This window comes from Callospermophilus lateralis, chromosome 9, assembly GCF_048772815.1.
Source record: "Callospermophilus lateralis isolate mCalLat2 chromosome 9, mCalLat2.hap1, whole genome shotgun sequence".
Taxonomy (NCBI): domain Eukaryota; kingdom Metazoa; phylum Chordata; class Mammalia; order Rodentia; family Sciuridae; genus Callospermophilus; species Callospermophilus lateralis.
The window spans coordinates 117,419,086-117,433,591 of NC_135313.1; positions in this window are offsets into that span (position 1 = coordinate 117,419,086).

Sequence of the window (14,506 nt, forward strand, 5' to 3'; positions counted from 1 at the left end):
ACGCCATATCCTGCTGCCTGAGTTCCCCTTGAGTTCTCACAGGATTCAGACAGTATTTTTGGGAGACAGAAGCCCAGTGGGGGTGGATTTGGGCAGAGAACGTGGATTTTCCCAGAACGTGGTTTTAGACGGCTGGTGTGAGTTCAAAAATAAAGAGTTGCTGTTTGAATCCACAAGCTGTGTGGTGGCTCGTGATTTTGTGCCCAGCCAGACTGTGGCATTTGGTGGCCCGTATGGGAAACGTCTGAAACTTGGAGGTAAGTGAAATTGCTCGCCCCTGAGGGAAGGCGAGAGAATGGGTGATCAATTCAAAAAACAATGTGTTCCTGTTTTGATTTATTTTGTTTTTGTTTCAAGCTGCCTATTCTTAGAAATTTCTCAGGCAAACTGGAAAAAATGTTTGGCTAAAGGTGTGAAGTTTGTCAGCCCTGAGGAAGAGAAAACGATTTTTTATTCCGTTTTTGTTTCATTCAGTTTTGGTTTTGTTTTATTTTATCTTATTTGGTTGCATTATCTTTATAGTAGATTAGAAATTAGTAAAAAACAAACTGAAAAGATGTTAAGTAAATTGTTAGATGTTCAGACCATGGAGAAAGATATTTTAGATCAAGCAAAAGAGAAGGTCTTTCGAGCTAGTCAGATAGAGAAAGAAAATTTAAAGGAAAAGGGGTTGTTACAAAAAAGGCCACAACAGGAGGCTGTTACTAACTCCGTTTTATCACCAGAGGGCATAATTCAACCAACAGCCCCACCGATGGAGACAGCTGAGTGGCCCTCAAACCCCGTAGTTGATAAATGGGATCATGAGACAAGACCTCAAAGATTAGCATGCCCTGTACTTTAACAGGTAGGAGGGCAGTGAATTTATCATGCTTTAGGTTTTAAAACAGTGAAGTAGTTAAAGGAGGCTGTAACAACCTATGGTCCCCAAGCTCCCTTCACGGTAAGCATGGTCGAGTCCATTACTAACTTGGACATGACACCAGCAGATTGGGCTAGCATGTGTAAATCTGTACTAAATGGAGGATAATATTTGTTATGGAAAGTTGCCAATGAGGAATTATGTGGGAAACAGCAAGGCAAAATGCAGCAGCCGGTTACCCTCAAAGAAATCTAGATATGTTGTTAGGAAAAGGACCTTATGAGGGTCAACAGCAGCAAATTGAATATGATCCTACTATATATGCACAAATAGCTACAGATGCAGTTAGGGCATGGAAGACTTTAGAAGGACATGGAGATTTACAAGGTCAGCTATCCAAGGTAATACAGAGAGCTAATGAACCTTACGCTGACTTTGTAGATAGGCTAATTCAAACGGCTGCCAAAATTTTGGGGATACAAAACAAGAAATGCCATTAATAAAACAACTGGCTTATGACCAAGCAAATTGTTGCTACAGAGAGGTTATTAGACCATGGAGACATGAAGATTTAAACACATATATTAAATTATGTAGAGATATTAATGAACAAGGGCAAGTCAGGGCAGCTACAGTATAACAGGCTTTAGATGCCAGGCCTAAAACATGCTACAATTGTGAACAAACAGGACATTTTTACAGGAATTGCCCCATAGGAGGAGGGTTTAACAAAAGTAGGTACCAAAGAAATAGAACACCTGGTATTTGCCCACGATGCCGTAGAGGGAGACATTGGGCTAATGAATGCCGTTCTCAAACCACCATTGAGGGTACTCCCTTATCAAAAAACGGATATCGTGGAGAAAGGCATCAGGCTCCATTGCCAAAAACTGTCAGGGGGGCCCAATGCTCTGGGGCCCACAACCACAAATCTACGGGGCAGTGGAGGAACCCAGCAACACCATCAGGTTAGTGCCCAGGACACATTGTCTATTAAATCCCTCATCAGACAAACCCGAGGGAGCGCAGGGTTGGACATCTGTTCCTCCGCCAGATCAGTACTAACTCCAGAGATGGGAGTTCAAATCATTCCCACAGGAGTAAAAGGACCTCCTCCCCAAGGAATTGTAGGCTTATTATTGGGACGTAGATTATCTACATTAAAAAGACTTTTGATAAGTCCTGGGGTAAATGATTCCGATTATGTAGGTGAAATAAATATTATAGCTAGTTTTCTAAGAGGTATATCAGTAATTTCACCTGGAGATAGAATAGCACAGTTCTTAATAATACCCAGTCTACATAATAAATTTCCTAGTTGTGGTGTAGAAAGAAGTTCCAGGAGATTAGGCTCCACAGGTGTAGATTGGGCTATGTTGTCTTTAAATTTAGATGCTCGTCCAATGCTAAAACTAAATATTCAAGGACATGAGTTTAATGGGCTACTGGACACAGGTGCTGACCTTAGCATCATATCTCATCAAGAATGGCCAAATATTGGCCATTACAACAAGCCACTCAAACGCTTTGAGGCCTAGGAGTTGCAAATAATCCCCATAGAAGTTCTATGATATTAGATTGAAAGGATCCTGAAAGATGTGAAGGAACTATACAGCCATATGTATTAGATGATCTTCCTATAAATTTATGGGGACAAGATGACCTAGATCAATTAGGTTTGTCGTTAACAAATAACATCAATCCTAATTCACCCACTACTAGGGCTAGACAAGGCTTTAGGAAAGAAAAAATATTAGGAAAACAAGGGCAAGGTATAGCAACACCAATACAAATAGATCAAGGAACAGACAGACATGGGTTGCATTTTCAGAAAGGGCCACTGAGACAATCAAAATTAGTTGGAAATCAGAAAGACCAGTGTGGGTTCCTCTGTGGCCCCTGACTAAAAATAAAGATACAAGTACCCCATGATCTGGTCAAACAACAGTTAGCAGAAGGACATATACAACCCTCCATATCTCCCCATAATACTCCCATTTTTGTCATCAAAAATAAATCTGGTAAATGGAGATTATTGCAAGATTTAAGAACCATTAATAATGAAATGGTTATTATGGGACCCGCTCAATCAGGGATTCCTCAATTGCCTGCTTTGCCAAAAACCTGGCATGTTTTAGCTATAGATATTACAGATTGTTTTCTTTTCAATTCCAATTCATCCCGAGGATAGTCCACGTTTTGCATTTACTATCCCTGCATTAAATCATGAAGGTCCTGATCAGAGATATGAATGGAAAGTACTCCCTCAAGGGATGGGTAACAGTCCAACTATGTGTCAAATATATGTTAACAAAGCAATCCAGCCACTTAGAAATCAAAATCCTAAACTACAAATATTTATCTATATGGATGATGTATTATTGGCACATAAAGATAAAAACATATTGCTGGGATGTTATGCCACACTTACAAACTTATTAAAAAATTATAAGCTAGAGATAGCAATAGATAAAGTACAATTAAATTTTCCAATTAATTATTTAGGAGTTCTATTATCCTCAACCATGATCCGTCCACCAAAAATTTAAATACGAGTAGATAAACTCAAATCCCTTAATGACTTTCAAAAGTTATTGGGAGACATGAATTGGATAAAGCCTTATCTAGGTATACCAACAGGAGAGTTGGGATGTTTATTTGATATTCTAAAGGTCCATCAGATGCAAATTCACCCAGCTTGTTAACTCCTAAAGCAAAAAAGGCATTAAAAATTATTGAAACATATATGGAAAATATGCATTTGGATAGAATTGATATAAGTTTGCTTGTTATTTATTGAACTACCAACAAAAAATATTCCTACAGGAGTATTTTGGCAAGAAGGTCCATTATTTTGGATACATTTATCTTATTATCCTAACACTATTCTTACTAGGTATCCTGTGGCTGTAGGACAATTAACACTCAAAGAATAAGAGAAGCGAAGGGAGTGTTTGGAATTTGTCCCAATTAAATTATTACTCAATATACTATGGATCAAATTGATGAGTTAACTAATGAGTTAAATACTTGGGCAATAATCATGTGTAAATCTAATGTTACATTTGATAATCATTTACCATCTAATCCTTTGTTGTCTTTTTGATCTAAGCATCCTGTAGTTCTTCCTAAAATGACAAGAAAAATATATTCACTGATGGGTCTAATAATGGTACAGCAGCAGTAGTTACCCCAGATCAAACTTTTACGTTTTTAGTACCCAAACAATCAGCTCAAAAGGTAGAGCTTGATGCAGATTAACAAGCTATTGTGATGTTTAAAGATTCTGTATTTAATTTTGTTTCTGATAGTAAGTATGTAGTTAATGCTATAGTATCTCTTAAACATGCTGGTAGGATTTCCCCTTCTTCTACTGTTTTCTCTTTGTTTTCCACTATACAAAGTCTAATCTGAGACAGAAAATATCCATTCTTTATAGGACATATTAGGGCACATACAGGATTGCCTGGAGCCCTTAGTTTAGACAATGATTTAGCAGACAAAACTACACATGACATACATATTTTCTCTACATTTGAAGAAGCTACAAATTTTCAAAGAAGGTTTTATGTTAATGCTAATACTTTACAAAAGCGTTTTAAAATAACTAAGGAACAAGCCAGACATATAATAAAACAATGTCAAAATTGTGTGACATTGTTACCACAAGTTAATCTTGGAGTCAATCCTAGAGAACTGATACCTAACCTTATTTGGCAGATGGACGTCACAAACTTGCCAAATTTGAATAATTAAAATATTTACACGTTACAGTTGATACTTCTTCTGGCTTTTTGATGGGCTCCCTTCATGCTGGAAAAAAAATAAAGATGTTATAGCTCATTGCTTACAAAATTTTGCCACTGTGGGCGTTTCTAAACAGTTAAAAACAGATAATGCTCCTGGCTATACCTCTACCTCTTTTAAACAATTTTGCTCATCATTTGGCATTACTCATATAACAGGAATCCCATACAATCCACAGGGACAAGACATAGTTGAAAGAGCTCATCAAACTATTAAAACGTACTTATTAAAGCAAAAAAGAGGGAATTGGAAGGGGGTATATATCCCCCAAAGATAAACTTTAAAAAACACTTTTTACTCTAAACTTTTTAGATTTGGATTCATCAGGACTTAGTGCTGTGGAAAGGCATATGTATCCAAAAAATGTACATAAGCCTAAAGTACTTTGAAAAGATATTCTAACAGGACAATGGAAAGGTCCTGACACAGTGATTGTCTGGAGTCGGGGGTCTGTTTGTGTTTTTCCACAGGGAGAACAGCAGCGGATTTGTATTCCACAGAGATTAACTAAAACAATTTCAACAGATCAAAAAGAAAGTGATTACACTAAACTCCATAACAGCTGATATCCAGAACTCCAGCTTGGCCATTCTTACATCTGCAACAGTGATTAACCAGGATGCTTTTTTCAATAGCTATTTTATTATTGCATTTTTCCACATCGTAAGGTTCTATTTTTTATTTTTTGCTCTCATACAAGCCTAGGTTAATGTTTTTCTGATCAGTTTTATTTCTTGACTGTGGAGTTTTTAAACATTGCAATGGAGATTTCACCTAGGTAAAGCTACAAGGCCTTTACTATTTTCTTATGTGTTGTATGTTTGTTTGCACGCTTGTGTTTTCTGTTGTATGTCTGTATGTGCGTATGTCCATATTTCTTATATGAGAAGCGCTCATGAAAAAATGTATCCGAATTATTATTTTTTTTTATTCATGTGATTTAAATGGTTAAATTAAATTAGGTAAACAGCTGTTAAGGATTGTTTTTAAAGGTGGTTAACAGATCTGTTTGTTTACTAATTTAAATTAGGTAAAAAGCTGTTAAGGATTGTTTTTAAAGGAGGTTAACAGATCTGTTTGTTTTCTTTCACCTTTCCTTTTCATTATATTTAATAATTCTGTTCAGGATAATGTCTCTTTAGCATCTTTGCCAGAATTCCCATCTCCATCCCAGTGCTGGTGAAGACTAAGATAAAACCAAACTACAGCTTCTATGATAGCTATCAGAGTAAACTGTACAAACTGATGCATCAATGAATATAACTCAACAAGTAATGCTCAATCAAGGATTCGATTTACTTTGGGAGGAAATGGACATATTAATAGATTCCTCCACTTTGAACTGCTTGCAGAACTTGCCTGGACTATGTAACTATCGTTTGGTGCAACAAATTGTGGTAATGCTGGCATATCTTTGCTGATGGTGTCACCAGTGATGCAATTATAATTTCCTTGCCAGCGCACTCCATGTTAATTGTGGTAGTGCTGGCATATCTTTGCTGATGGTGTCACCAGTGATGCAATTTTTCCCAAGGAGTCGTCAATTGCCTTAGTGTCATGACATTTCTGTATCCGCCTCCCTTCTGATAGTGATCGTCTAAAATTTGGGGGCCAATGGCTATGTGCTGGACTGGTAGTCAGTGACGGGTATGATCCAATTGCAGTGGTATCAACCTAAGACAGGAGGCTGACGCCTAAAGGTCAGTTTTCCGATGACGGGTAAGAACCATATGTTGAATTTGAAAACCTACCAGGCATGGTCCTTAAGCCACATTAACCTCACTCCCCCACTGGTACCAAGGCCAAACTTGGGGGCCAACAGAGGTAAGACAAAGAACCTCACCCGCCCACAGGTGCATAGACCTATCCACAAGTATGGCTGTATGCTGGACTGGTACTCAGTGACGGGTATGATCCAATTGCAGTGGTATCAACCAAAACAGGAGGCTGATGCGTAAAGGTGAGTTTTCCGATGATGGGTAAGCACCATATGTTGAATTGGACAACCTACCAGGCACGGTCCTTAAGCCACATTGCTTATTGATTAATTAATCAGAAGGGGGGAGATGCTGAGAGCCATTAGTCAAGTAGGTATGACAATTTCCTTGCCAGGGTACCCCATGTGGCTTAGTGGAAGATCTCCTGGAAATAGGACATTTTGCAGTGACATTGCATCTAAGGTGACCTTGCATAAGGACCAAGGCGGATCAGGGTTTAGGGTGTTCCCGGTTTAGGATAATCCACGTTTAGTACTTTCCGGTTTAGGACTATACGGGTTTAGGTTGGTTCCAGGTTTAAGGTTATTCATGCTGGGAAAAAGGTGTATCCTGCTGCCTGAGTTCCCCTTGAGTTCTCATGGGATTCAGACAGTATTTTTTGGGAGACAGAAGCCTAGTGGGGGTAGATTTGGGCAGAGAACGTGGATTTCCACAGAACATGATTGTAGACGACTGGTGAGAGTTCTGGAATAAAGAGTTGCTGTTTGAATCAACAAGCTGTGTGGTGGCTCGTGATTTTGTGCCCAACCAGACTGCAGCAAAAGAGGTTTCCAAGGCAGTGATCTGATTCAGTTCCTGAAGGAAGTGACCTCACCTCACTTCTTTGGTGATGGAACTCTCTGAACATGGGATCCAGGAAGACAGGCACCCAGAGCCAGTCCAGTACCAATCCCAGTGGTCTCACTTGTTTGGATTTACCAAGGACAGAGTCAGTCATTCTTGATACCTACTGATGTGAGAATGGCCAAAAGCCAGGAAAGCTCTAAAGAGGGGCTTTTCCTGAGAAAGCAGGTAGTGGCTCACTGCTGGCTCTTGACAACTTCAAAGAGTTGGCCAAGGAGAAAAGATCTGAGACAAGAAAGGCCATTTTGTTGGAACATAGTATGGCCCACCAGTCAGAGAACACTCCGGATAGTCACAAACCTACTTGGGAGAAGGAGGTGTCTTTGTGGCTGTGGGTGTGGGTTTGTGGTTTTGTCTCATGTTCTGAGAAAAGGTAGAAATGGTGGTTTGTTTGGTTTTCAGGGAACTGTTTCTAGTAAGTCGTTTGACAAGGAGAGTGTTCTATGTCTGTGTATCCCACTGTGTCCCTGGTTGTAGACATTAGAAAAGAATATGCATCAATGGATGAGTCCTGTCTAGTAGACAGCTTCCCAGGATTCATACTGCCCAATTTATGAATGGACTGAGGCTTCACTTATCGATGGGCAACACCTGCTATCTTCTTAAGTTCCTGTTTTCTTCTGAGATTTTGGGCACTCTCCAGAATAGGCTCATGATTTTGTGTCCAAGATATTCATCACCTCCAAGCTGTGTGACATGGCCATGTCCTGGATAGCTGAAGGGAATGGCGAGCATCTCAGAAAACTCTGATATGAGTGTGACCAGGAAAGTATCAATGGAGAAACTCTGCTTTGGGCCTTTTGCTTACCTATTGTTCTGTTGCCCTGAATGTCAGGAAGGTCTTTGCCTCAGGCCACCCCTTTTTGAAGCCTGAAGAAAACAGTTTTCAAATGGAAATGAATGGGCATCACCTGTGGCTCTTTGCTTAATTGCTTTAGTAAGGTATGTGTCTGAATCAGTCTCTAGGCCCTCTGTGGGAATGTGGCTTAGATTCTCAGCACCTGAGGGATCAAAAGAAAGATCTCTTGTGTATCCAAAATCAAAATGGCCAAAAAAGCAGTAATTGTGGATGAAGTCTCTCACCTTCCTCTAAGGATTCTGACACCCATCAAGTGAGAATCAGGATCTTTAGGGTCAAATGAGTTCTTCAAAGCCCTGCAGAGGCTAGCCCAGAGGTGCTTGAGTTTTCTCATGTCTCCAATTCACATAAAGATTCTAAACCCCAGAGTCCCTAGGCCTCAAATTGGAGAATCAGTGCAGTATTAACAGCAGGCCTATGTGATCACTCAAGGTTCACAGGAAGGGTGTCCAGGCCACCCTGACTTTAGGCAAATGAGAGGCAAGGGAGATTATTTTGGATACTGTCTTGGGCTGCGCACCTCATGGAAATCATCACCCAGTGTTATGATGTGTGTGTATATGGAAGAAGATGAGGGCCATGTGGGGGTGTTTTGGCTTTAATTGCGGTCATTTTTGTGGCATTTGGAAGAGATGACTGGGTCCACCTTGGATTGAACTCAGGTGTGATTCCCCTTAGAGACTGAGTTCTGGAACTGACCTCAGAGAAGTATTGCCATGAATTGTGTTGGGATTTTAGGAGGCCATGCATGAGAGTCGCCCTTGGTAACTGAGATCTAAGCCCAGGCTGACTTTCCACAGAGCACTGGGAATCTCAGCCAGGATATCACAGAATTTTAATCTGAGAGACTTGGAAGCCATTGTAAGAGAAAACACACACATGGATCTCACAATGTAGACCTCAAAGGGCCTGGCTTCATGTGCCCTTTTGGCCCCTTTTGGGAAGAATTCCCTGTGAGAGTTCTCCAGAGCTTTCATTGAAATGATCTTCCTCAAATTTTATGGTTCCTGGATGAATGTGAAACCCACAGTGCCTCCAACTTCATTCTTGAAAAATGGCAAGATAAAAACCATGAAATTCTTGAAATTCCCATCACCAGGTGGCACTGGAGAAACTTTGGATGTCCTGTTGCTGATCATGAGTGTACCAGACAGTACCTTGTTTAAGTGGGTTTCTTGAAAATGGTGTAGAACAGGGATGCCAGTAAGTTGGAGCCTGCAGAGTAGTGGGCCTATAGCTGTGGTGTGCAGGTGTGTGATAAAACATCTGTGGTGGGGTCATGTGGATCTTACATTGACTTCAAAATTCTTGTGACTTACATAGTGCAGCCAGCAGACCTTTGTATTTAAAGCCATCTTGTTATATGGAGAGTTTTCAGGGCAATGTTCAGAATCAAGTTTCTATGGTCAAGGAGGCAAACAATGTGGGATAGAAGTCTGGTTGGTGCATTCTCCTGCAGACCCTGACCCACCACAAGATACAGGAGTCCCTTCAGCTCTGTGCCCCAGTTGAACTCCTTGTATGTCAGGAAGCAAATAGAAAACCCTTAGTGCAGCAACAAGAAACACCACAAAAAGTGGAGGATGACCAAATGACTTCACAGTCAACAAAGGGAGACACTTAGCCCCCAGGGGCCATAGTTTACCTACAAAGAGAGAATTCACCACTGCTGTGTCATGTTCATTGGAAAATAAGAAACCATGTCCACCAGGTCAAATAGATGCAGACCCAGCTTTGATTGTCTCACTAAAAAGGAAGCTAAAGCTCCTGACAACAACATATATTTCAAGTGCCCAAACTCAGAGGCAGTTACTCAAGAAGTCTTTTGGCCAGCAGAACTCGATGTTTGTGGAGTGTTTACCCTGTCCCTTACTTTTGGAAACTCATCTACTACCTCCAAGTTTGTGAATTCCTGAACATTTTCCATTCCTGATATGTATTCACAGATTTCTAACTCTTATCCTCTCATTGTGTCTTACTTGGGGTGAAGGTAATGTTAAGGCATTCTTCTGAATGAGAGTGAGAAGATTTTTGTGTAGCACATATTTGCATACACGTTGGATTCATTTTCCTATTTTCCTTTCAAAATACTGAATTCCTGACGTGAACACATAACCTACTAGCCTCTAACGACTAATCCTAATATGATGGAGAAAAATAACCAAAACAGAATAGAAATATAAGAAGTTCAGAGGAGGCATGCTGTATAGTTGGACTTGACTTTTGCATTATAAATGGTAGGTGTTATAATTCTGGTCAATTTTTAATTGAAATAGTTCTCCATGTTTTTTTCCCTTTATTTTTTATTGTTGGTTCTTCAAAAAATTACGTAGTTCTTGACATATCATATTTCACACTTTGATTCATTCGGTTGTGAAGTTCCATTTTTCCCCATATACAGTTTGCAGCATCCCATCGGTTACACATCCACTGTTTTACATATTGCTATACTAGTGTCTGTTGTATTCTGCTGCCTTTCCTATCCTCTAATATCTCCCATTCCCTCCCCTCCAATCTTCACTCTCTACCCCATCTACTGGAATACCTTTCTTCGCCTTGTTTTTTTTCCCCTTTCCCCTCACTTCCTCTTGTATTTAATTTTTTATAACTATGAGGGTCTCCTTCCATTTCCATGCAATTTCTCTTCTCTTTCTTCTGCCCTCCCACCTCTCACCCCTTTATAATGTTAATCTTCTTCTCATGCTCCACTTCCCAACTCTGTTCTTACTTACTCTCCTTAAATCAAAGAAAACATTTGGCATTTGTTTTTTAGGGTTTGGCTATCTTCACTTAGCATAATCTATTATTATGCCATTCATTTCTCTAAAATTGTATGATTTTGTCATTTTCTAATGCAGAGTAATACTCCATTGTGTATAAATGCCACTTTTTTTTTTATCCATTCATCTTTTGAAAGGCATCGAGTTTGGTTCCACAGTCTTGCTATTGTGAATTGTGCTGCAATAAACATCAATTTATCAGTGTCCCTGTATCAAGATCTTTTTAGGTCTTTAGGAAATAGACAGAGAAGGGGAATAGCTGGGTCAAATGGTGGTTCCATTCCCAGCTTTCCAAGAAATGTCCATACTGCTTTCCAAATTGGCTGCACCAATTTGCAGTCCCACCAGCAATGTACAGGTGTACACTTTTCCCCACATCCTTGCCAGCACTTGTTGTCATTTGACATCATAATGGCTGCCAATCTTACTGCAGTGAGATTGTATCTTAGGGTGGGTTTGTTTTGCATTTCTCTGACTCCTAGAGATTGTGAGCATTTTTTCATGTACTTATTGACTGATTGTATGTCCTCCTCTGAGAAGTGTCTGTTCAGGTCCTTGGCCCATTTGTTGATTGTGTTATTTGTTTTCATATTGTCTAATTTTTTTTTAGTTCTTTGTATACTCTGAATATTAGGGCTCTATCTGAAGTGAGAGGAGTGAAGACTTGTTCCCAGGTTGTAGGCTCCCTATTTACCTCTCTATTGTTTCTTTTGCTGAGAAAAAACTTTTAAGTTCCATTTGTTGATTCTAGTTATTAACTCTTGTGCAATGGGTGTAATATTGATAAATTTGGACCCCGAAACCACAGTATGTAGATCTTAGCCAACTTTTTCTTCTATCAGATGCCGTTTCTCTGATTTGATATCAAGCTCCTTGATGCATTTTGATATAACTTTTGTGCATAGCGAGAGAAAGGGATTAAGTTTAATTTTGTTGAATATGGATTTCCAGTTTTCCCAGCACCATTTGTTGAAGATGCTATCCTTCCTCCATTGCATGCTTTTAGCCCCTTTATCAAATATAACATAGTTGTAGTTTTGTGGATTGGTTTCTGTGTCCTATATTCTGTACCATTTGTCCACCCGCCTGATTTGGTACCAGTACCATGCTTTTTTTGTTACTATTGCTCTGTAGTATTGTTTCTAGTCTGGAATGGCTATACCGCCAGATTCACACTTCATGCTTAGCATTGTTTTTGCTATTCTGGGTCTTTTATTTTTCCATATGAATTTCATGATTGCTTTCTCTTTTTCTACATGAAATGCCATTGGGATTTTGATTGGCATTGCATTAAACCTCTAGAGAACTCTTGGTAATATCGCCATTTTGATGATGTTAGTTCTGCGTATCCATGAACAGGGTATATTTTTCCATATTCTAAGATCTTAAATTTCTCTGTTTAGGTTTCTGTAGTTTTCATTGTATCAGTCTTTCACCTCTTTTGTTAGGTTGATTCCCAAGTATTTAATTTTTTCGGAGGATATTGTGTATGGCTTGGTTGTCCTCATTTCCATTTCAGAAGATTTTTCACTGATATATAGGAATGCCTTTGATTTATGCATGCTGATTTTATATCCTGCCACTTTGGTGAATTCATTTATTAGCTCTAATAGTTTCTTTGTAGAACCTTTTGTGTCTGCTAGGTATAGAATCATGTCATCTGAAAATAGTGATAATTTAAGTTCTACTTTTCCTATTTTTATGCCTTTAATTTCTTTCGTCTGTCTAATTGCTCTGGCCAGTGTTTCGAGAACTATGTTGAACAGAAGTGGTGAGAGAGGGCATCCCTGTCTTATTCCAGATTTTAGAGGGAATGCCTTCAATTTTTCTCCATTCAGAATGATGCTAGCCTGAGTCTTAGCATTGATTGCTTTTACAATATTGAGGTATGTTCCTGTTATCCTTAGTTTTTCTAGAGTTTTGAACATAAAAGGATGCTGTACTTTGTCAAATGCTTTTTCTGCATCTATTGGGATGATCATATGGTTCTTATTTTTAAGTCTATTAATGTGGGGAGTAACATTTATTGATTTCAGTATATTGAACCAGCCTTGCATCCCAGGAATGAATCCTACTTGATCATGGTGCACATTTTTTTTTGAGCTGTCTATGTTCTTTTCAAGTTGAAATACTTTGTTTTCATTGTTTGATGTTTTATCTTCTAAGTGTTCTTCTCTGCTGGTAGTATTCTCAATTGAGTTTTCAAGTTGGTTTATTGCTTCCTGCATTTCTAGGATTTCTGTTTTTATTTTTAATTTTATAACCTCATCTCCCTATATAGTTGATCTTCTGCTTTTTGTATTTGTTTATGTAATTCATTGTCGAAGTGATCTTTCATTGACTGATTTTGCTCTCTAATGTCTTCCCTGAGACTCCAGATTATCTGAAGCATGTATATCCTGAATTCTTTATCTGACATTCCATCTGCTGCAGATATTACCTCTTCTAACGTTGACTTTAACTGCATTGCTTGTGGTCCTTCCTTTCCATGTCTTTTCATGCTGTTCGTGTTTCTTTCTGCTTAGTGAAATTGTTGTGTTATTGAATTTTTCCCCTATATATTTATATTGCTCTTGTATAGTTGCAAAGAGCCGCCCTCGCAGGCACGGGCGGCGGCTCTGCCCCTCCTACATTTGGGGCAATGTGCCTACCACACCAGCAGGATGCTGGGCCTGTTCTGCTGGTCAAAAGCAGGTCGCCTACCTTGAAGGTGTGAGCAGCAGCTCTGCCCCTCTGCGGGCACTTGGCCTGTTCTGCCACTGGGTCGCAGATCGGCCTACCTTGCAGGCGCGGGCGGCAGTTCTGACCATCCGCGGGCCACTGGACCTCATCTGTCTGTCGTTTGCAGGTCCGTCTATTTTGCAGGCGTGGATGGCGGCTCTGCCCCTCCCCCAACTGGGAAGATGTGTCTACCATGCTGGCGGGCCATAGGCCTGGTCTATTGGTGGTCGCAGGTCCACCTACTATGCAGGCACGGGGGGCGTCTCTGACCCTCTGCAGATTGCTGGGCCTGTTCTGTCTGTGGGTCACAGGTCCGCCTACCTTCCAGTAGGGCGGCTGCTCTGCCCCTCCCGAAACCAAGGCGATGGGTTTTCCAAGCTGGGGGGTCTCTGGACTGGTTCTGCCCATGGGTCGCAGGTCCGCCTACCTTCCAGGAGCGATTGGCGGCTCTGCTCCTCCCCCTCTCAATGTGTTTTTAAATTAACAAATATGTGAATTCCTGTCTCCCTTTTTCTGTAGCCTATTCAACACATGTATTTTTATATGCACATATAGAATGCTACCTGGTATCACACCTACATTTTTGTGAGGTGGCTGCATCGGCAAATACAAATTATGAGAAGAGATCATTCCTCCTAAATGCTGTAGGAACTGAATATTCAACCTATGGGTCAGCTTCCTAGTAGAACAAAATTATACATAAATCCATGTTCTGTAAAATATATATTTTTTCATCTATGGATTATATACATTTCATGATGAATTTCAAATGGCGCATATATTGCTACATTTCAATGTCTGTGTGTGTGTTTTGTGTGTATATATATATATATATAAATATAAATATATATATATA